Genomic DNA, 22,360 nt, shown 5'->3' with positions numbered 1-22,360 from the left:
AGAGAAGTGAATTGAAAGATGACACCAACTGATCTCCCTCATAGTATTTATTTTGCTCCTGGTTCTTACTTCCATCTGACATGCACATTTACTGTGTTTCAGCTGACTTGCCTTCTTCAGACTGAAATTCTTCAGCCATTCAGCAAGCCAGCATTACCTGAATGCTTCTTGCAGAAAGGAAGACTTTGGCAAGGCAGTGTAGGTTTAATCAATTTTCCTCTCCCTGATCAGCCTGTCTATAGGGTTCCAATTAACATGGCTGCCTTATGATTAGTGTTTGCATTAAGAGTTGATTCTGTGCCAAGGATGTTCCCCAATTACTGTGTGATTTGGAGCTGCAGAGATCCAGAGCCCACCTGGGAAGCGCTGCCTTCAGTGTATGTCCCTGGGTTACATTTCTGTACCTTCTGAAGGGATGCTCAAAGGGAGGCAATTTAAAAAGAAAAACCCAAATACCATATAGCTATTTGAAATCTGGGGGGAAAGGTTCCTTTCTGGGGGGTAGGAAATGGAAGAACCCCTTCAGTCTTGCTCCTGGTATGGAAGAAATTTGGCAGATATCTTTCCGCTCCTGTACTCCTGCCTACCTTTTATTAATATGATTTATTTCCTTTGTAAATATTGCTCTGTTTTTTTCCATAATCTGAGTTCAGACTGAGCTGATTTCATTATCGCAGGATTTGGGATTTTCTAGTATTATGAATAATTTCTGTATTTGTAAAGACACATGAAACAGATGGGTCATCCTGGTGTTTCAACGGGGTTTAACGATGTTTTCTCCCTCTGTAAAAAAAGGAGTGGATTTGAAAGTTTACAGAAGAATTATCTCTTAGAGGCTGCAAAAATGAGGCAAGAAATTATTCAGGAGCAGTGGATGGGACATTAAGTGAAAGTTTGTGGCTTTCTCCTTCTCTCCCTTGCTGTGCTACTAAATCTGTGACACTGAGAAGCTGCTGGGTCTCAACCTTGGGATCACTGCTAATATGGTTCCAAAGGAAGAAGGGAGGTCAGAGGACCTTCATTCATGGACTGCGAGTAGAGCAAGAACCATATGGAAGAGAATATGGAAAACAAATATTTTAATATTTACTTTTAGCTGCCGTGGTCCCTTCCACCCGGAATTCCTGACTTGAGGTAAATTTCCAGCAGTGTCTGTGTTACATCAACCTGCAGAGGAAAAACTCTGGTCTGTGAAAGTACAGGTGGGTGAGCATATAATATATAATATTATATAAATAGTAAAATAAAAATTCCTTAAAACACATAGTTCAACCCCAAAACACACATCTTCACATGTAATCAGCACAGAGAGCAGTATGACCCAGTCTATGAATCATAGACTCATTAAGGTTAGAAAAGACCTCTAAGATCATTGAGTCCAACCATTAAATTAACTCCTCCTTCATAGGAAGAAGCAGTAGGTTCACATGTCCTATCTCTGCACAAGTTCAACTACATCATGATGGGTTTTTTTTAGCTGTTTGGGGGAAGAAACACCATTTTTTGGAGGTGAGGTAGGGTGCAGCTCCATGGTAGGAGTTCCTGCAGGTCTGAGCACCCCCACAGTGATGGCTCTGCTGCCCAAGAGTTGGGAGTGTTTCTGGGTGCTGAGAGCACTGGTGTGGTGGGAGCACACCATGGCCACCCCAGTGTGGAGGATTTCCACTGGAGCTCTGCTGCTGTGATGAGCAGTGTGCCCCCAGCAACTATGTCTACACTGTACTTTCACTCTGGTGTGAATTCTTGTTTTGATTGAACCTAAAATTTTGTTGGAAATAATTAAACATTCGCTGAGAAAGTGTTGTTCCTCTTGTAAGTTGGAGAAGTCCCGTAGAGACACGACAGCACTGTGGTTGGAGCTCAAAAACAGGGATGGAGATGCCAAGGACTCACAATCTGACTCTGGCATTGAAGATGTGCTCACCCTGACCTCTTTGGGCCCTCATGAGAACCTGCTTCCTTTTGTGCATGCACCATTCAGCCCAGTGATGAGAGCTTAAATCCCTGAGGATTTATCTCCCTTTACCTCCTCCCTTGCACATCATTTTGTGCTGCTCTAGGCTTTCACAGGCTCTTTTCCCACAGGGAAAGCTCCACTCTTCTCTGCCTTTCATAGTCATTCCCCTCCATCTCCTTTTGTTTGTAGTCTTTGTTTTCCAGTCTCTAACCTCTATTTCTCCCTTCTCAGTTCCTTCTTTCCTCTTCCTCGCACAACTCTTCCTTATCATACACTTCATTTCCAGCTTTTCCAGTTTTGAATCTTTGTTCATTTTGAATCCCCCACTTAATAATTTCCTTGAGCATAAGCTTGTCCTTGAATGGAGACCTGCTCTCCAACCACCTTCTCCACCAGTTTTTTCTCTACATGGTCTGCTCATTTCCCAGCACTTGCTTTGCTTGATCACCACCAAACCCTGAGCTGTTTTCACAGGAGTGTTTGTTACAACTCCAGACTTTCTTTCCAGAGAGGAAACAGCCATTTTCCAGCACATCACCAAGGCAGTAAAGCAATGCCCACCTCCCCTGTACATCCTGTTTTACTTCATGCAGTAACTTGAGGGTCTTTTGCAGTTTTTCAGAAGTTTCTTTCACTTTTACTACCCTGAATACTTCACTATTTCCAGCAAATCCTTGCCAATCCTCTTTTCACCCACAGCCATCCAGCTATGATTTTCCCAGTCATTGCTGGGCTACTTATTTTTGGTGAAAGCTGCTGTTCCTAGGCCTTGGAGTTGCTGCCCTGTAAGCATGACCCAGGCATCTCTTCCTGAAGGCCTGAGGCACTGGGACAGTCAAGTGCAGAAGGAGCTGCGTTTGGTTGTCTGTTGGTGATCAGAGGGTCCATCTTTGGCACTGTTCACACTTGCCCCCTTCCTCTGTGTGCTCAGGGACCCCTTGCTTTGTCCCATTCCCCGCTGCCTCTCCTCTCCCCTGTGAACACCTGGCCCTGGTTGCACCCTCTCTCCAAGCCCACCGTGGCAACTCCCAACTTCCATCACAGCTTCATCCTCCCTCCTCCCACCTTTCCCTTCGGTCACTTCCATCCCATCTTCCTCCCTGGAGCATGCAGATGTAGCACCTGGGGGGACATGGTTTAGTGGTGGACATGGCTGTGCTGGCTTAATGGTTGGACTGAATGATCTCAGGGGTATTTTACAAACTAAACAAGCCCTCCCTCATCCTGCTTCCCACTACCTTTTCCATCCTTTTCTTCCCTATCCCTCCCTTCTTCCCGGCTCCTCTCATCCCTCATTCCACCCTAGAGCACTTAGGGACACAGTGCAGTGGTGGACTTGGTTGTGCTGACTTAACTGTTGGTCCTAATGATCTAAGGGGTATTTTACAAACCAAACAAGCCTGTGATTCCAGCCCTCCCTCATCCCACTTCCCGCTGCCTTTTCCATGCTTCTCTTCCCTATCCCTCCCTTCCTCCCAACCCTTTACATCCCTCCTTCCACCCCACCCCTTTGCCGTCCTTTCTCCCTCCCCACCCCTTACCCCTGCCTGTCCTTCCTCCGCACCCCCCTGCCTTCCTCCCCATTCTGCGCCTTTCTCCCTCACTGTTCTCCACTCCTCCCTCTCCCACATCCCCCTTTCTCCCTCCCCGTCATTCCCTTTCCCTTTCCCTCCCCTCCCTCCTCCCTGCTCCCTTCCCCCCCACCCCCCACCGGCTGCAGGGGGCGCTGCGGGGCCGCCCCGGCTGCGCTCGGGCGGGGCGGGCGGTGCCTCCGCCGCTTCCTCCACCATCCATCCATCCGTCCGTCCATCCCTCCATCCTTCCCGCCTCCCGCCGTTCCCTCCTCCCTCCATCCCTCCCCACTCCCCCCCGCCGCCCGCCCGCCCGGCCGGGGCTCCGCTGGCTCCGCTCCGCTCCGGCGGCAGCGGCACAGACGGCGCGGCGGCTCCGAGCCATGAGCGCTCCGCGGCGGGCGGGCAGCGCGCTCCGCGCCCGGCAGCCGGGCGCTTCCTTCCCGCGGGACGGGACCGCTCGGGGACTAAAAACTCTGTGGATACAATGAAGTGGCTCTGGGACTCTTGGTTTAGCAGGAAAAATTAAATAAACCAATGTAAGTTGTTTTTTTTTTTCCCCTCTCTCTTTTTTTGTTTGTTTGTTTGTTTGTTTGTTTTGTTTTGTTGTTTGCTTGTTAATAAAATAATGATGAAAGGGGAGGGGGGAGAAAAATAAAGAAAGAAACGGAAAAGACGCCAGGTTCCGAGCGTGTCGCGGAGGAGGAATTGGTGGTGCCGGGATTTTCCCTTCCCCAAACTTTCCCTCGAGGCGAGAGGAGCACCGCGACCGTCCCGTCCGAGCAGGGCGGCAGAGAGGTACCGGGGGCTGGAGGAGAGCGAAGTTGGCGCAGCAAAGCTTGCGTTGGGCTGTAAAAGCAGAGGAGATATATATATTTGTATATATGCATTGCTGTTTAAAGGTAATTCTGGCAGAGAATCGATCTGGTTTCCATCTCGCTTCCACACGCAGAAGTGCCGGGAAGAACAAACAGCAGAGAAAATAATCTGGAAATTGTTCGTTTAATGTTATGGGGTGTCAGATGTGTTGGAGTGGAAACTTCGTGGCAGGTTGTGAAGGGAAAAAATGAACTAGAATAGATATTTCTGTGGTGGCAGGGAAAATGTATCCTGAGAATATTACTGGTATTACTTGTTGTAAGAACTGACATATTTTAAGTATGTATCTTAATGGCAGCACACACCTCAAAGCTCTTTATAGTACACCTCTGCCTAAAATATTTGGAGTTTTTGCCGGCACAAATTAAAAACTGGACTTGGCTTATGTAAATAAAGGAAAATTGGGGAGAGCTGTGCTGCACTCCGGCAAGGTGATTGTGATTTTATCGAGGCAACCCTGAGGGGAACAATGAATACTGAGGGAACTGTGAGAGAGAATGAAAGCTAAATTAAAGTAAAACTTATGCAACCGAAGTGTAGCTGTAGTGGGAATAAATCAGACCTCTTTTTTTTTTTTTTTTTTTTTTTTTTTTTTTTTTTTTTTTTTGAGATTTGGGTGAGGAGGTGGAGATGAGCCTCTAGAAAGCGGAAAAACATGCAAACCAGGCACACCTACAGCAACAGGTCTTGTTTTGCCTGGGAAGGATGAGCTGAGCTCTGTGAGTGCTTGAATCAAGCTTACCCAGTCACAACTGGGGCAGTGGCTGATCCTGCAGACGGGCGTTGGATCTGGGGCTGGTGGCCCCAATTTCTCCCACTGCTGGGCTGGAGAGCAGCTCTTCCCAAAACACAGGGCGGATGGTGGAATAAACGCGGTGATTCAAAGAGGATTTGTCAATACTAAAAATAAAACAGGCCCGCAGATGTGTCCTAGAGGGTCATGTACAGGCTCAACATTTTCGGGGCCAATGAGCTGATTTCGGCGATTTTCTGTCTGTGTGTCCTGTCCAAGGTGCTGAAGTTCATTTTGCTGCAATTTCCCGGGATTTCAGGGTTTGGCAGAAGTGGTCTTGGAGGCTTCCTCTCGTCTGAAATTGGTGAGAGGGTTCCCCCCCGGGTGGTATGAAGAAACAGCAGGGATGTGTTTTCAGACACGTATATTTGATCCCTCCTTTTGGCGTGGGAAAGCAGGCCAGGTGGGGACGCAGATGGATCCGGCAGATCCTATAAGCTTTTGGTGGCAGAGAATTGGAAAGGTCAGAGCTGTGAGGCAGTGAGGAGCGAAACCCTCTCATTCTAATGGGCCAAGAAATTGGTGGTTTTGAAAGCGTCAATTCTGTTGGTTTGAGTGCATTGCCTCGGTGAGACATCTGGTTCTGACAAAGTTGAGGGCAGCCCAGTGCAACAACGGGACGGAGATGATGCAAATGGAATTGAAGTGATATTCACTGATTTTGTTAATATTTTTTTATTGTGGTGTAGCCTTTTCAAAGGGCAAACACAGTTGGCAGAGAGCTTCAGAAGTAGAAGATTCTTCAGGAAAAAAAAAAAAAAAAGAATGTCTTTTGGGGGCAAATGTCTCAACATGTAAGCAATACAAGGCTGTCCTGCAAGTTGTGATATTTTTAGATTAATGTGCCAAAAGGTCTCAGCCTTGACTAGTGGAGTTTATGTAACTTTGGTAGAGACAGATCACAGTTTTGCCAGAAATAATCACAGATTAATATTTTACTTAACTTGTTCATGATTGGAGTTCAGTGCTGTCACATGGTTTTTCTCAGATCTTGACACTCATTCTGACTCATTCACAATGCAGCTTTGTACTTCTGTCTGAGATTCTGAGGGTTTTACAAACACGAAGGGTCAGATTCTAAGGCCAGTGTTCTCCCACAGAAGAAGTTTTTGCTGTGAGGAGTCCTGCAGGTTTAAAGCATGCCAGGACTCTGTACAGTGTGGTAGAGAACTGATACTGTTTCATGCCCTGAATCATTCGTCAGAGCTCACAAAGGTATTCGGTTGCATCATTGGGTATGTAGCCTAAATACCTTGACCATGAAGGGGGTATGTGGACCACGGGACTTCATGACTCTGAATGACATCTTATGGGTACAGACTTTAAAACTGCAACAGGGCTGAGAGCTCTGTATTCCTGGCTGGAATCAGAAACTGGCCCTTGTTCTCACTGAGATGGACTAACACCTGTGGCACCAGCTAGCACCTCCCAGGACTTTTACAGGTTACAAGAAAATGTTGAGTGGTTGCTCTGTTCTTGGTGTTTTAATGTGTTGTTGGAATTATATTTAAAAATTTGCTGTTTGGAAATGACATCCTGACTGGCATGGGAGATTTATGAAATATAGCTAGTTTTAATTTCTTTAAAATATCTTGTTTATGTTATTTTAAATAGGGATTGGTTTATTTTCTCATTACCATTTTCTGCTTAGTATCTTGAAAGAATCCTCTGTGTATGCGAGTACAGAACATGTTGGGTTGCATATTAAAACATATTGGTGGTCATTTGGAAAGCCTGGTCATGCTTTTCAAAAGGAAAATCTGTTATCACCTTAGATGCCTTAGTTTTTGGAAGCTCAACTTGAAAACATAGAAGAGACCTTTTGTTTTCAGAGAGTAGGTGCTCAGTTCTTCCTGAAAATTGCTACCTTGTAAGTTTTTTCTCATCATCTTCAAGAATTACTTCTGAAAATTATAGTCCTAGTAGTTAAAAAGTGACAACAACTAATTTCTAAGTTCTGTTAAATAAAACCTTGATAACACAGATGCAGCATCACTCTTAAATATACACTTGAACTTTCTGCTTTTTGTTCACATGTTGTCTTGAGGTAGGGCCTTAATCAAAGTATTAAGCAACTTATATTTGGAATTCTGTCATCGTTTCTCACTTTCACCATCTAGCCTGTAGGAAAATCCTTGAAGTCAGTTGAGTATACCTCTGTTTGATCATAGTGAATATCTTTTTAACAGTGTCATGTATGACTGCAAACAGTTCAGATAAATGTGTGTTTATTTATCTTTTAAATAGGATTGTCCTTATGACCATCTACTAAAAGGAAACCCTGGTTATATTTCTATTGATTTTGGTTTATTATTTACTCTGCAAACAAAACTGATGGGCCCACTTTGACCTGTCTCTGTCTCTTTGGGTTTCTCTTGCAAAGTGACAGTTTCTAAATCAGGAAGAAAATCAGGTCACATTTCTGGCTCTACAGGATTTATCTCAGTGCTCTTCTTTCAAAGTAATTAGAGTTACTAATAATGAGGAAAAGAAAACTTTTTGAGAAGTGGAATGTCCCTAACTCCTCTCTCCTTCTGGCAGTTTTTGTGTCACTGAAGAGATCCATGTAGTTCAGAAAGTTTGTTGTGGAGGATCCTTTTGCTTCATCATACACATGGTGTCTTCCTTTTAGTTTAGCTGCAGGTGATCTGGTCACTCTTACAAATGTACCTTCTTTTCTTTAGATTGGTTATGTTTCCTTACTTATTTCCCAGTCATTCTGGGATGGTATTACTGTACCAGCTCTGGGCTTTCCAGCTGCAGTGAGCGAGATCCCAGATTTCAGCTTGGGAGGAGAAAGAGGGCACATCTATTCTCTTTCTCATATCCCAGTCCCTAAACCAGCTCAGGACAGAGGGGTTTTGTTAAATGCACATAGTGCCAGCTGTCATAATCGCCCTTTCTACCCCTCTTTTTCAGGTTTCTTACCAGCCTGACTTCACAAAGCCAAATTCCCAGCAAAGATGGCAAAAGAATGACAAAAATTCCCTCTCTTCTCACACGCCCACTTTGAGGAGGTGTGGCCTGGCCTTCCACGGGGAGGTCACCTTGTGAATCTTTTGTGTGCAAAATTTTCATTGGTGTCAAAAGATTCCTTATCCTTAATGGCAAAAACATGCCTCCTTGCTCTTTGTATCGAACAAAGCCTTTTTTAATCACAGCTCTGCATGACAGGAATGGCTTGGGTTTTATTTTTATCATAATATTGCAAGGGCTTTTTAAATTTAGAGATTTGACACATCAAATAATAATGTTGTACCAAAACATGCAGAAAAAATTAAAATTCTCCTAGGCTCCAAGTTTTCTCTTTGCTTTTTTAAATTAATTTTAAAATTGGAGTTTTTCTTTTATATCTTGGAAAAAAATAAGTCCATTCTTTACTGGATTATTTATTTAATCTCTCAGCTTGAACTGAGCTTTCCTGCTTTGCTAAACTTCTGCCAAAGAGGCTTTCTGCTGCAATGCTGAGAGCCCTACCAACAGGTTGTAGATTCTTTTTAAAGCTTGCTGGATTCCTAAGGTGCTAAAACTGCTCTGCATTCAAGTTATCACTTGAAAGATATATACAACTTGTGCTTTATTAATTTTAATCCAATCCAGTATTAGTATGGAATACTTAAAAACTCTTACTGATTTTAATTGCAAGTGTGTAAAAGTCAGGTGACCGAATGCAGACTGTGGGCACAATTATGGTGTGGTGGAAGAAATGAGTCTTTCTCAATATTCATGGCATGTGAAGCCTGATTGTGAACACTAAGCCTAAGGTTTTTGGGGTTTGAAGGGGTCTTGGGAGGTGTGAGTTGTGGCTGAGGTTTTTTTCCTGTTGACTTTAAGGCTTTAGAGAAAATAAAAAAAGATCTATATGATACAAAACTGTAGAAAAACTTGTCGATGGGCAATTTTTTTTAAGACCCATTAGCTGAAGACAGATTAAAGATTAACTTTTTAGGCCAAAATCCACTCTTAAAGACTGTATTATTTCTAAAGTTATTTTTCCAAGATTATTTTTCTTATCATAATGAAATGGTCACTTTTCCCCCCCCAAAAATGGACAGTTCTGTTATTGTCTTGGTGGCTGAATATGCCACTGCTCTGCCTGGCTGGCTTACAGCATGTTGGGTTTAACAAGCTTTGTGCGCATCAAGGCTTCAGGTTTACAGAACCTTGGTCCTGGGAAATCAAAACAGGACAGCACAGAGGAATCACTTCTAGTTATTTCCAGTGAGCAAAAATTCACCCCTGTAGGAGCCAGCTTGGATTTTATGCCCCACTGCCAGCCGGTTTTGGTCCTCTGAGGAGCATCTCTGCTGCCGGGCTGTGCAAGGTCAGACACTGCCCCTGGGAAATCCCAAAAAACATAAACTTTAAAAAGAAGTGATGATAAATAAAAAAAAGCTCCCTCACCATGGCGTAAAGCCCCCAAAGAGGAGAAACTCTGCCATGAAGTTTTTGTTTTTCTCCGTGATGCAGCCACCAAGAGTGGGCAGAGGTTTGGGGAGAGCGATGTTAAGCGGGAGGCTTTCGGGGCTAGGAGGGAGCACCTTTAAAGTGTTGCAGCCTGACCTGTAGACAGGCACTTGGTGTTGTCTGAGGCCTGACACGTTACATAATGCACAATTATAAAATCGCACTAAAGCCTCTTTAAAATACCTGCCTGATTATAACAGGGTAATTACGCCGCGTTTAATAGAGATGAGTGCTGCGGGGAAGGGACCCCCCTGCACCAAAACTCGCTCCCCTGCCCGCCACATCCCATGTAGCCAACGGTGCCATTCTCCTGGCCCGTGGAAGCCCTAAACCCCCCGGAGCCCCCCACCGTGGTGTGCCTTGCTCCCCGCTTCGCGTGCCGGCTCTCGTGTTACAGGGGTTGTCCTTTCCTTCCGGACGAGGATTTCTGGCTGTCGCTGCTCCCCATATTAGTACAGCCAGTGCGACGCCGTGACGCGGCCGCCCTCTCTCCCTCCCCGGGGCCCAGCACATCGTCTCTCCGCTGCCTCCCCAGCCTTATTCCCAGCCTCTGACATCGAGTTATGCGCAGCTCCCACACTGCTGGAGGGGCCAAAGGCACTGCCAGCCGTGTCCGCAGCAAGAGGGTCTGGAAAGCACTGCAAGTATCTTAAGAATTTTTTTTTTTTTTTTTTAATTCCCCTCCTCTATCTCTTTTCAACAGTGTTTCACGTCGAGAGGTCTAATCTCCCTCGATGCGTGCGTGTGGTTCTCATTCATAGGGGCTGCTCCGGCGCGTGTTGTGTGTCCCTTGGGAAATAACCCCTTCGGAGTTGCAGTGCGTGGCAAAGTTTCCCCCCCTGGTTTGCTGAGGTCCTCGTAGCTCTTTCCTTCCCTGCGTCCGTCAAACAGAGGGATGAACCCTCCTCTCGGCTCTGCCGGCGTAAATCCAGATCGATTTGTTTGACTTCAGCAGAGCTAATCCAGATTTACACAGCCCTTTCCCTGAGGACTTCCCCCGTTTTTTGCTCTAGGTGACCGTTAGTGGGCCAATGTCAAAATACATCTGATCTAGTCAGATTCCCTGTCTCCAATCATTAATTATTCCCTGGCTAAAGTTTCTGAGGAGCAGCAGTTGTATTTGAAAACAATATACAAATTCTGTTACTAATTTTAGAAAGTAAGGGAGATTTTTTTCCCCTCCTGTTGAAACTAAATATAATTTGAAAGATACTGTACAAAGACTTAAATATAGCACTCAATTATACATTGCGTGTGAATAGTTTCTCTTGGTTTTAACATGTTTAGTTTGTTTTTCCATCTTTCTCGGCAGACAGCTGTTAGATAAAGAGAGAAAAGTAAATAGTTGTTATGAAACCGTACGTCATAGCTAAAGGGAACAAAAAAAAAGGAATCATCATATGAATATGGAAAGATAAAGACAAAATAAATCCTGTCTGTGCTTTTCCCCTTTGCCCCATCCCTTCATGACACTTTTGTAGTAGTACTTTAGCTAGACAAGCATTTTAGTGCTTCTAGAACAAATTTCCCATAGGTCCATCGTGCTCATGTTCCTGTTGGATTCAGGCAGTTTTGAATTGAGGCTCCAAATCCTTCATGGGAGGGTAAAACTGGGGTAGAAACTCTCCTAGGAAAATCTCTGCGTTTTTGGGTTCCTTTACCCCTAGTGGAAGTTCTGCTTGAGTTACAATGAGTTTGCTTTTCTATGACGTTGCTAAGCTTGACCACCCCCAAAAGTTTTGTTATGTCCATACGGTGCCTGAACAAGCACCTGCAAGGTGTACACAGGATGGCTGGAAGAACTTGCTTCCTCTGGTAGTTGTGAAACGCAGCTCTGCTCCTCACATGCTGTTACATCCAGGAAAAAATCGTTCTTTTTGTTAAAAGTTTCTTGAGGTTTTCCCTGTTTTGTGAACCCTGAGCAGTGCTGGGGTGGCGGGTTCTTGCTCTATGTGTTGTGTGCTCAGTAGTCAGGTCCCAGTGCTGATCTCTGCTTTTTAGCTGCTTCTTGGGGCAGGCCAGAAAGAACCTAGAAATGCCACACTGGGAAAACATATTGTCTGGTTTTTTATAGAGATATGGAGAATGGCATAAAAGACCCTCAAAATAAAAATAACAATAATTTAAAAAAAGACCACACTAAAATTATGATTGTAGACTCCTGGGAACAAGGCAAGTGGCTGCATATGAGCTTATGATCTGAAAACATTGAAATATTCTGAGCTGTGGTTTTCTTTTATTAATTATCCTAAGTGATGTTCAGAACCTGAAACCAAGGCTTTTAGACACATCTCTGGTGCCTAATTCTGCTCACTGTCTCATAACAGGGTGAATCAGGAGGCTGTTTATTGAAGTCAGTGATGCAGTGTTGATGTAAAAGTGACATAAGGGAGATGGAGGATTTGTTTACAAGCATAAAAGTCCCCTGGACAGTTTAACACTAACAGAGAAAATCACTGAATAGCTGCAAAGCACAGAGCTTAAATGTATCTGAAATAAGTTTCCTGGAGCATTTCCAGAACTGTCTGAAGGGCCTGATCCAGAGACTGGTGAAGCCAAAGGTAAAGCTCTTTTTGACTTCTTCAGATCGGACATTACACTTTGAAACATCATTCCCTCTCTGAAATTTTTTAAAACTGTCTTTTAGATGGTTATAAATTAACTATTATGCCAGGTGTAATGTCTTTTTTTATCCCTCTAATGCTTGGATTTGATTTGTTAAATATAAGAAGAAAATAATAGTGCAGTTCCTTTTTTTGCACAAGAAATTCTGATTTCCTGTGTGTTTAGTCATTAGTTGTACAAGCCACAAAAACCTATCTTTTGTTGCTCTGTTTCTCTGTTAGTTTACCATTTTGCCTCTCTCTTATCCTCTAGCTTTTGAACTCACTGGACAATTTGATTCAGAGGTTTAGGACTAGAAGATATTTGGGTTTTGCCAGTGCTGTTAGAGGATGTTCCTTGATTGAAAATAGAGAGACTCAAGGAGTGTAAGGAAGTGTAATGTAAGAAAGTAGCCCTGGGGTTACCCAGCCACATACTGCACAGCTGTGGATCCACCAGAGCTCTCCATAGGGGAGCACATGACTTCAGTAATGTGGGTTGACAAAATTTTTAATGCTATTCCATGTTGTATTGCATTTTATGTTTAGTGTCCCATTTCCAGGCCAGTCACTGCTTCACCTACACCAACCATGTCCACGAAATCGGGTAATGCCAACTGTAGGCTGTAATTGTATGGCTTTAAAGGGGACTCGGAAACAAAGCTCTGGGATCTCAGCACTTTTAGGAATAATCTGAGAGGGCTCCATCATACGGATTTAGTGCTGGATCTGCCGAAGATCCCTGTTGGCTTCAGGAGGTTGTGAATCGATCTGCATGTGCCATATGCTGAGGAGTGGGTGTCAGGAGTCAGGGAACAAGGGTGCCTCGAGCCATGAGAGAACCTGGGGTCCTGTTGAAAGCCAGAAGGAGGTAAAAGTGGGATGATGTCCCAGAGAACTACGGCCCCCCTGCTCTAATCCTGCCCCATGCACTGTTATACCTGAGTCTCCTTGTGTGCAAGCGGAGTGTTTGACTGTATTGGCACTGCTGCCCAACTTATATTCATCAGATATGGGTTAATAACAATTTTTATGCATATATATAATGTCTGGTTTATGTATATATGTGTGTATATATATAAAAATATATAAATATATAAAACCAAATCAGGAAAGAAGCAAAGACATTGAAAATGCCATTTCCAGCTTCACCAGCTGCGTAACTCCCCATTTTGCTGGGAACTGCCATATCTGTGGTGTCAGATGGCATTCGTGTGCCCAGCTAGAAGGTGGTGCAAACCAGGGCGAGAGGCAGCAGGGATTGCACCGGGGATACCCCTGACCTGTGTGTGTCCCCGCAGTGAGGCTGTGGCTGCTTCTGCCCCAGCCCTCGCCCCGACCATCGCTGCGAGTGGTGCAAGGAAGGGAAAATGGAGGGTGTCCCTGACCCCGGTAATCTCCAGCTGCCACCGAGCCTCCCGGGAGGCACCCGCGGCCAGCGCAGATTAACACAGCCCACAGCAGGGACTGGCCTGCAGCCAGCATGGCCCCGGGATCAAAGGAGCATGGAGGTGGCTGAGAGCCACCTTCGGGCTCCTCCTCCTCGCCTCGCTCTGCCACAGCTTCTGCCTCCCCTGATAAATCAAGCCCACCCTCTGCCATCGCTGCAGATCAAAAATGCTGTTTTTCACCCTGTATCTTGCATAGGCTGTTTATGTCCAGGTGTGCTTTCAGAGCTGGTAACTGGCACGGAGTCGCCTTCCTTAAGGATCTTGCTAGGGGAGCGACGTGCACTCACGCTGGCTGCCTTTTTTTCTTGATGAGCAAAAACAGGGTCTTCTGACCCCAAAAGATAAATCATTATGGTGCTGCGAAGCTGGGAACCATCATGAGGTTGTCACAGGCAGATCCAGTGCAGAGGCATGTAATGAGCTGTGCCCAGTTCTCTACAGTGTCCTTGCCTCCTGTAGGAGGAAAGGATCAAGAGGGAATGACGTGCAGCATTACCTTTGAATTTAAAAGGTCACAAGGCCTCAGAGAACATACAGGCCTTGGTTTGGTTTGCAGTGGGTGGTCCAGACAAGAAGCTTTGTTTCTGTTAGAGAGGGTATTTTTGATGGCTGTTTGTTTACCAGGACCAGGAGGATGGTGTTTTAAAACACCTTTTGGAGGGACTGTCACTGTTGCCCCTATGAATTCCAGCAGCCCTTGTACCCCAAAATGCAGAAGCTGTTTCCTGCTGCATGGGTGAGCCCTCTCAGGGAGGTTCCTCATCCCATGGACTCCCTTTGGGCACCTTCATTTTCAGCTTCTCAGCTCTGGGCAGTTTAATAAAGCAGGGAGTGCTGCTGACCAGTGGCAGGGCCATACAACTGCCAACCACCCCACCAGCCCTTGGGTCGATAATTTTCTTTTCCAAGGTGGGGCTGGTGCCAGCTGCACTGTTTTTATGGTGTGATGGTCCCTAGGGGTGGCCAAGGAGTAACTCTGCCTTATCTTCTGTGCATCTATTGTTTTACCCCTTCCCAATATTAACCTGAAGTCCTGCCCAGACAGGAAACAACCCAAGCAACAACCTGGAGGAATGCCCTTGCAAGGGCATTTTCACCTCTCGCTTCAGTGGACCGGAGTCTCACCTTGAATGCAGAGCAACATCACTCCATGCTCATTTTAAATTGTGGTTTGCAGGACCACGTGGCCCAGAGAAGGCCTCAGAAAGCAGCATCTCACATATTTAGGTCTATGGGATGTCAAATATGTTGAATATTTTCTTCCCAATGCCAGTTTGAAAGCTAGTTTTATAGTCACAACTAGCTTTGCATATGTTTGAATCATTCCCTGGTACATGATTTTTTTCCAGGAGGTTCCTATAACAGTAATGAATGTGAAAGTTGTGATTAGCATGGGAGATCATTGCTTATAGCAACTACACAGTGTATTAGGCCACCCATCAGTCTTGCTGTTAGAGCACTCTGCAGAATTCAATAAGCAGCGTTATTTACACAGTTGCCTTTAGGAGCTTGAGAAACTTTGCAAAACGTCTTATAATCTAGGCAAAAGCTTTGCTACAAAGCAAGTTTGCTTCATTGATTGCATTTCTTCACTTTGGTAACTGAATGGCAGGCTAAAAATAAATTAAAAAAAAAACCCACAGAATTGAGATCAATCTCTAATTGATTTTGACTTGTCATATCCAGTTAAAAGCAGAACCAATGCTTTCTGAAATGTTACTGATGTTCAGGGGCTTTGTAAAGCTGCATATGAAAGGAAGCATCAATAGCAGAGTATAAGATATCTTAATTTGGGCTTCATACAGAGTTTTAGGCACTTAAATGTCAGACTAAAGCTCAAGTGTTCATCAAAGTTCTACGAGGAACTTAGTGTCAATAAAATAAATATTAAAACTGTCCTGTGAGGCTTTGCTGCCTAAAAATGCTGGTCCCTTGAACCAAAAATTGCACAGCCTGTTGAAGCAAAAGCCTTCACAGGATAAGGGGATGTCCAGAGAGAGTTTCTGAGAAGGGAACAATGAGGGATCTCCTGGGGGAGCTTCCGAAGGAGCCAAGCTCAGCTGCTTTTCCTCAGCAGTGTGTTGGCTGGGCACACCATCCTGGAGAGCAGACATGGTCTGTGTGGCTCTGCTCTGTGCCCACACCTCCAGTGGGGCCAGGGGCTTGAATTGAATCTCCTGTGCTAAAGGGGCTGCAAATCACTCTTCTCCTGTAGCAGGAGGGCAGGCAGGGACCCCTGTGCATGCTCATCATCACCCTGACAGCACCCCATCCCGATTCTCCCCCTCCAAAAACCTCCCGGCTCACTCCGCTGAGGCTGCTGTTTTTCTGGATGTTTTTCCCTGGACCGCCAGCCTTGTGCCTTTGGCGGGGGGATGGAGGGAGGGGAGAGCCAAAACAGAGAACAGCCTATTTTTAGGCTGACTATCTCCCACTCCCTGGAAGGCTGGGTGCCAATTAGGTGGTGTCGTGGGGTGACGCTCGCCTGTCTGTAACACAGCCCGTCGACAGCCGAGCTGTGGCAGGCACAGGAGCAGAAAGGGAGCACAGAGATCTGAGCCATCTTTCTGCAGCAAGGGACCCCGAACCTGTCTAGATCTGCAGTAATGTTTATTTTTTTGCTGTTGCATCTGTTTATCTTTCTCTGGATAGCTTTCTCCTCCCTCCCATCACATTTTATAACAGAGCTCCACGCACACTGTGAAGTGTGTACTTGAAGCCCAAGTACACAATTTTGGCTTCTGCCTCTCTGTTCATTTTGTAGTGGGACCAAAAAAAAAAAAAAAAAAGGCTAGGCAGTTTAGGTCCAACCTCATAATTTAGAGATTATAAAACTGTAAAATAAAAACTGTGATCGTGTACTCTTTCTCCAGAATAGCAGAGGGCTCCTTATAATTAGTATTGTTTCAACTACAGCATATACTGTCAAGAAAAAGGGAATTTACATGGATGGATTTTTCCACCCTTTAGTCTTTGGTAAACCATAGTTAAGTAATTTTCTTTAAATGGTGCATCTTACACCTAATTTATATTTCTTTTGTTCTAGTTCCTGGCCACTGGATTTCTTCTATTTCAGTCTTGACAGATTGCAGAGTACTCAGTAATATGGACAGGAGTAGCAATCTTTTAGCTGTGTTTGTCCAAGGGTGCTGGTACAGTGATTAATTAATCCCTTCCCATTTTCTTTGGTATGATTGAGCTCTCTGAAGCGTTTACTATGAGCCTGTTTCCCAGCCCATAACTGCCCTTAGTGATACTTCCCTAAACCTTTCTAATTTATCAGCATAACCCTTGTGTTTTGGACATCGGAACTGCAACGCTCTACAAGGGTAATGTTCCCATCAATTCCTATCACCGTCCCCTGAGCCCTGATGAACCAAGCCCTGCATCAGCTATTCTGTTCTTTTGCCCAGAAAGCAGAGGAGCCCACAGTCACCCGGGTCTTCTGCTTATCCATGTAAAATACTGCCCCAACCGTTTTCTTGTGGTGCTTTACCACAGTGTCCCAGTACTTCGGAAAGCAACACTGATATTCAGGGTACATCTCGGCCAAGTCTGTTGTAACTTTTGTGTTCAATTATCGTGACTTGTTGATATAGAAAGTCTAACTAAAGAAACCGATGTGTTTTGTACTTCTTTATCACTCTTAAATGGAAAATGTCATTCTCAGCATATTATTGCTCCATTGAATGGATTTTTTTCCCCGTACAGAACAGAAATAGGTACTGAACATTTCTGCCCTTTCTGTGCTGTTGTGCCTGACGGTACTTAGAGGATACATTTTGTTCCTTATTTGTCTGAAAAGTTCCTTCTTGCCCTTAGAAATGCCAGCAATTTCTCTAGCTGCAGTTTTCTCGCTGATTCTTTCTACTCTTCACAGGCACCTGAGTAATGTGTTATTCTCGACTTCTTTTAATTTTTATTTTATTTTATTTTATTTTTACAAATCATTTTGGGTTGTGAAGTGTGTGCAGCGTTTCTTTGTCCCGTACCAGACATTCTGGTTGCCATAGGATAGGAGGTAGAAAAATTTTTGAGCCATTCAGTGTCCAGGGAGAGTAACTGTACAGGCTCTGCACTACCATGGTATTTGAGGGACAATGAAGCAGGTATTTGGAGAGAGCTGGGAAACTAGGAAAGGGAAAAGTCCCCAACATCTCATTAAGGGTGGTTCCCTTCCTCTGCTGAAAGCCTCAGTAAAACAGATCTGCTTCACATCACCAAACCTCAATGCACCTCTCTTACTGAAGGACAGCCATTAACACATAAAAGTCTGATACGTGTTCCCACCTCATGTCACATGATGGCAACTGCAAATACAATTTTTTCCCCCTATGGAATGTGGTTGTGATATCATGCCACCTTCTTTTGTCTTTCTGCTAACAGCCCACACATAACTGGGACTTAGGAAAATTCCACCAGAGTCAAAACCAGAGACATCATCCTACAGCCTACACTGTTCTTCTGCAGCTGAGCAGTAAATTGCTGCTCTCTGGCTTGATCCTTACCTGGAGGCTCCAACAAACCACCATCATTGGGACAGTCAGTGTCCTCAGCACACTCTTGCTGGGCTGAAACATTCAGGGCTTCGGGTCAAGTCCTCTGCTCTGTGGTAAAACCCAGGCTGGGAGGTGAGCTGTAGCCCTGGGTCAATGAGCTGAACACCAAGGTTTATGATGAGGAGGCGTAACTTCCCAAATCACAACTGAAACCCTGTGAAGCAGTGAGGTTTTATTTCATTTACTGAATGTATCAGAATTCAGTCTTTCAAATCCACTGACGCTGAGGTCCCTGAGCAAGAGACACAAGGCCTCCTGGCTTTGACTGAACATGAACTCTGGGCTGATGCATATTTATTTATTAATATTTTCTATTTCATGCTGCTGATTGTCCCAGATGCAGGGGAGGAAAATGACTTTCAAATGAGAAGATTTTTCATAAGCCTAGAGCATAGCTGTATTTGGAATGCAAGCTTTAATCAGTTATTTGCTGGAAAAATGTGTAAAAAAAGTGCAATCTCTGCTGGGTTCTCTTTCATCCTGCTATCAGTTGCTGGATGGTGTCCCTTGGATGAAACATGGATTCTGTGTAAAAAAATTAGGCTTTTTGTAAGCACCTTGTTGCAGGGACCATCTACCTTACTTGTGTGCCCTCTGAATAATGATAAATATTAATAATAACAATGATAAATGTGGCTTGGTGGGAAAGCTGTGCTTCACTGGCTTCATTGGGGAAGAACAGTGTTTTTAGGTTGGAGTTTTTCTAAATCTCACTCTTGGATTCAAGCGTCTGCTTCTTCAGTTCAGCAGCAGTCAGGTTCCTGTATTTTTGGACAAAGGAGTGCCCTTAACCTCAGTGAGGCATTGCTTCTTCCAGCTGCCCAAATCCTCTTGCCCCATGCACCTTGCAGGCAGTCACGCACCAAGCACGAAGGAGCTCTGCTGAAGTGCAGCAGTATCTCCCTGTGGCTGATTTCGTGAGTTGTTGAGGGTCCATACGATCCCTCACCATCCCATTGTGCCCAAGGGCAGCCCATGCCTCAAGAGCTTTTGCTGTGAGCCTGAAAAAAAAAACAAAACAAATCAAACATCCCAGGCTCTCTCATGTAAATGGTTGCAGTAAAGAGCTACTGGAGGAGGCTTTTTTTTTTTTTTTTCCAGGGCACAACCAGAGAGGCTACTTAGCATAGTTTTACATGCTGCTAATGTGGTTTTATTGCTTCTAGGACCTGACCTACTATCGCTATATGCTGCTGTATTATGTGCTGTGGATGCTTTTACTCATTTGGAGCTGGTCCAGGGATCTCTAATGGGGCTCTGCACTGCATGACCCAGGTGTGCTCAGCATGACACCATCCCCTGCACTGGGAAAGCTGGTTTATCACACTTCTGTGGACAGGGAGAACTGGCAAATCAGGACAGCAGCACTCCCTAACTTATATTCTGGTCTGGAACCTGCAGAGTATTGGGGGATGGAGGGAGAGACATCCCTGTGGTCCCCATAACCTCCTAGGGCCATGGGTTACTTTATGCTTCACTGTGGACTCAGTGTGTGTGCACAGAGCACTTCAGTCCAACACTGGTGTGCAGGGAATTCAGTGAGCAGTGAGTCATCCCCCACTGCTGCTAAAGGGAAACCCAACAGCATCCAAGTTAGAAATGGACAAAGGATGGTTTTGGGATTCCCTTTTCCCTGCACTGCTGAACCCAGGGGTCCTGCAGCCACAGCTGCTCTACTCCACCCAATCTTCTTCCTCCAGTGCATTAAGCCTCCAGGAGGGAGAAGAAGAATGGAGGAAAATGCAGAGTGCTGGTGAGTGAAAGAGCTCTTATTCATCCTGACCCACCACCAGAACCACTCCTGTCTCATAATTGTTCTCCTGGCCAAAATAAAGGGTCTTAACATTATCCCTTTAGCTGTATAAGCATTTACCACAGTGGTATATTTAGTAATATAAATTATGTTTTGCGTGTGTTTGCTGTTCCTAGCTTTGACTTTATTTCCCATTCTACAGCCTCAAATAACTAAAGTGAATGTGTGCTGTTTATTTTGCTTTTCATGTTTTCTTAACAGTTATCAGCATTTTACATTTGGTATAGTTTTCTACTTTTTTTTACCCCATATATAGAATGCTGATCCAGGCAACAACATCTTGGCTGTGAGGCCAGTTTCTTTCTGAGATGCTAACATATAGGTTGAGAATCCTTATTTTGGTGAACAGTGACTTTTATGCCTGAATAGCTCATAGGGACCTAGTCCGTATTTTGAAAATCCAAAGACTTTTGGATTCCTCAAAAATCCTCACCTTTGTTATTAAAGTAGCAATTTTATATTGGAATTGGCAAAATTTTTTTATCTTGGAGGTAAAAGTTTTGGATGACAATTTGGTTTCACTGTGAGCACCAGCACCTGTGTTTAGATTCAAGATAAAGGAAGCATTCATATGTGCTACTTGCTGTTAATTTTAAATGTTGTTTTGTTTTTTTTTTAAGGGCAGGGCTTTGATTGTCCAAACACTGTTCCTGGATTTTATTGTCTGTGACACTTCACTTGTTTCTCTGGGAGGGGAGAGTGGGTGAAGTCACAGGACAGACTGATCACAGTGCTGGAGTGAGGGTCAGGCTGAGCTTCTCAGGGACTGATCCAGTAGGGCTGGAAAGCTCTGCACTTACTGTCAGTTCAACCAGCCTCAAGGAAGCTTGGGTTGGCCTGAGATAACCTCCAGAGGAAAAGCTGCAGCAGCTGAGGCAAAGGGAGTCATAATTTTGGAGGACAGGGCCGTCACTCCACAGAGAAGAGCCTGTGTCTTCTTGAGAATGGGAGATGGAGATTGGTCTGAGTGATGGTTGCCTTGGGTGTTTTTGAGTTGCCTGAACGAGGTTGTCTGGGCATTTGATGACACTGCCAAACTGGGCTGGAAAATCAATGAATAGAAAATGAGATAGTGGAAAAGAAAAAGAGAAAAGACAGAAAGAGAGAGAAAGAGAGAAAGAAAGAGAGAAAGAAAGAGAGAAAGAGAGAAAGAGAGAAAGAAAGAAAGAAAGAGAGAAAGAAAGAGAGAAAGAGAGAAAGAGAGAAAGAAAGAAAGAAAGAAAGAAAGAAAGAAAGAAAGAAAGAAAGAAAGAAAGAAAGAAAGAAAGAAAGAAAGAAAGAAAGAAAGAAAGAAAGAAAGAAAGAAAGAAAGAAAGAAAGAAAGAAAGAAAGAAAGAAAGAAAGAAAGAAAGAAAGAAAGAAAGAAAGAAAAGAAAGAAAGAAACCACCCAAAAAATGACATCTCTTGTTTTTATTTAGACAGCATCCCTCCACTACAGCAAACAGTGGTTTTTTATTTTACAGGGGTACAACTGAGGGTGAATTTCATGCCCAAAGTCCTGTAGAAATGGCACAACAGAGAGTTGTCCCTGCACCATACACTAGAAAACAAATTTGTGGTCCACCTCTTCAAACCTCCATAGATAGCCCCAGCATGCCCCTTTCAGTTCCAGGGACCCAGTGAAGGATCTTTCCACCCACAGCTCTCCAGAATTTTTTTATTTTTTTCCAGAACCTTCCCAATCCTGCCTCAAATTCTGCTTAGGTAAACATTCCCCATCACTTCGCTTTTTGCTTCCTTCCAAGCAGCAGCACCTCCCACGCCAAGAGAGAGCACTGGATTCAGGCTTTTCATGGAGAGAAACTCTGTGAGCATGCCTTACCTGGTTAATCAGGTGTAGAGAGAGAACACAACTTATATGGCAATGCCCTTGTATGACCCCAGACGTTGCCTGGAGGTGCCTCTGTCTCTGCATTGGTGCCGTATGAACTTGAAACATCTGGTCTCGCACCGTGTGCTTTGCTGATGTGGGATGGCTCAAATGTGCTGCTTAGGTGATGGAACACAGAAAGGCTTTTTTCTTCAGGGATGCTGAGTTTTTCAGCCAAGGTCTATGCTGGCCTGCAGTCCTCAAAATGAACCTCTCCTGGGGGCCTGTCTAGCTCTTTCTCGGCACGGACTTTGCTGTGCATGTCAAGACTGTGCTGTAGGAGCAAGAGAGCATTCAAAGTGTGTTGGCATGAGTGGCTCTAACCCTGATCCTAGCCCCATATAGGCTCTGAAAATGCAGACTCAACAAAACTGCTGAAAATGTGCTGCTGAGCTT

At 44.6% G+C, this 22,360-nt stretch overlaps 1 protein-coding gene across 6 annotated transcripts in view; it reads left to right on the top strand.

Moving 5' to 3' along the window:
* Positions 1-3,931: 3,931 nt before the first annotated feature.
* LOC114062271 (sodium channel protein type 5 subunit alpha-like) overlaps positions 3,932-22,360 on the top strand; it is a 216,818-nt gene continuing 198,389 nt past the window's right edge. For 5 of the 6 annotated variants that reach the window (XM_027893534.1, XM_027893533.1, XM_027893532.1 and 2 more), the window contains exon 1: positions 3,932-4,067. The gene's annotated coding sequence lies outside the window, so the exon portion shown is untranslated. Of the gene's footprint in view, positions 4,068-10,160; positions 10,312-22,360 lie in introns of those variants that run through there. The other variant, XM_027893529.1, reaches the window with a different exon arrangement.

Source organism: Empidonax traillii, unplaced genomic scaffold (assembly GCF_003031625.1).
Source record: "Empidonax traillii isolate 1590-97213 ecotype Southwest subspecies unplaced genomic scaffold, ASM303162v1 scaffold393:size534744, whole genome shotgun sequence".
In the NCBI taxonomy this organism is placed as follows: Eukaryota; Metazoa; Chordata; class Aves; order Passeriformes; family Tyrannidae; genus Empidonax; species Empidonax traillii.
This window is presented reverse-complemented; position numbering and strand designations above follow the sequence as displayed.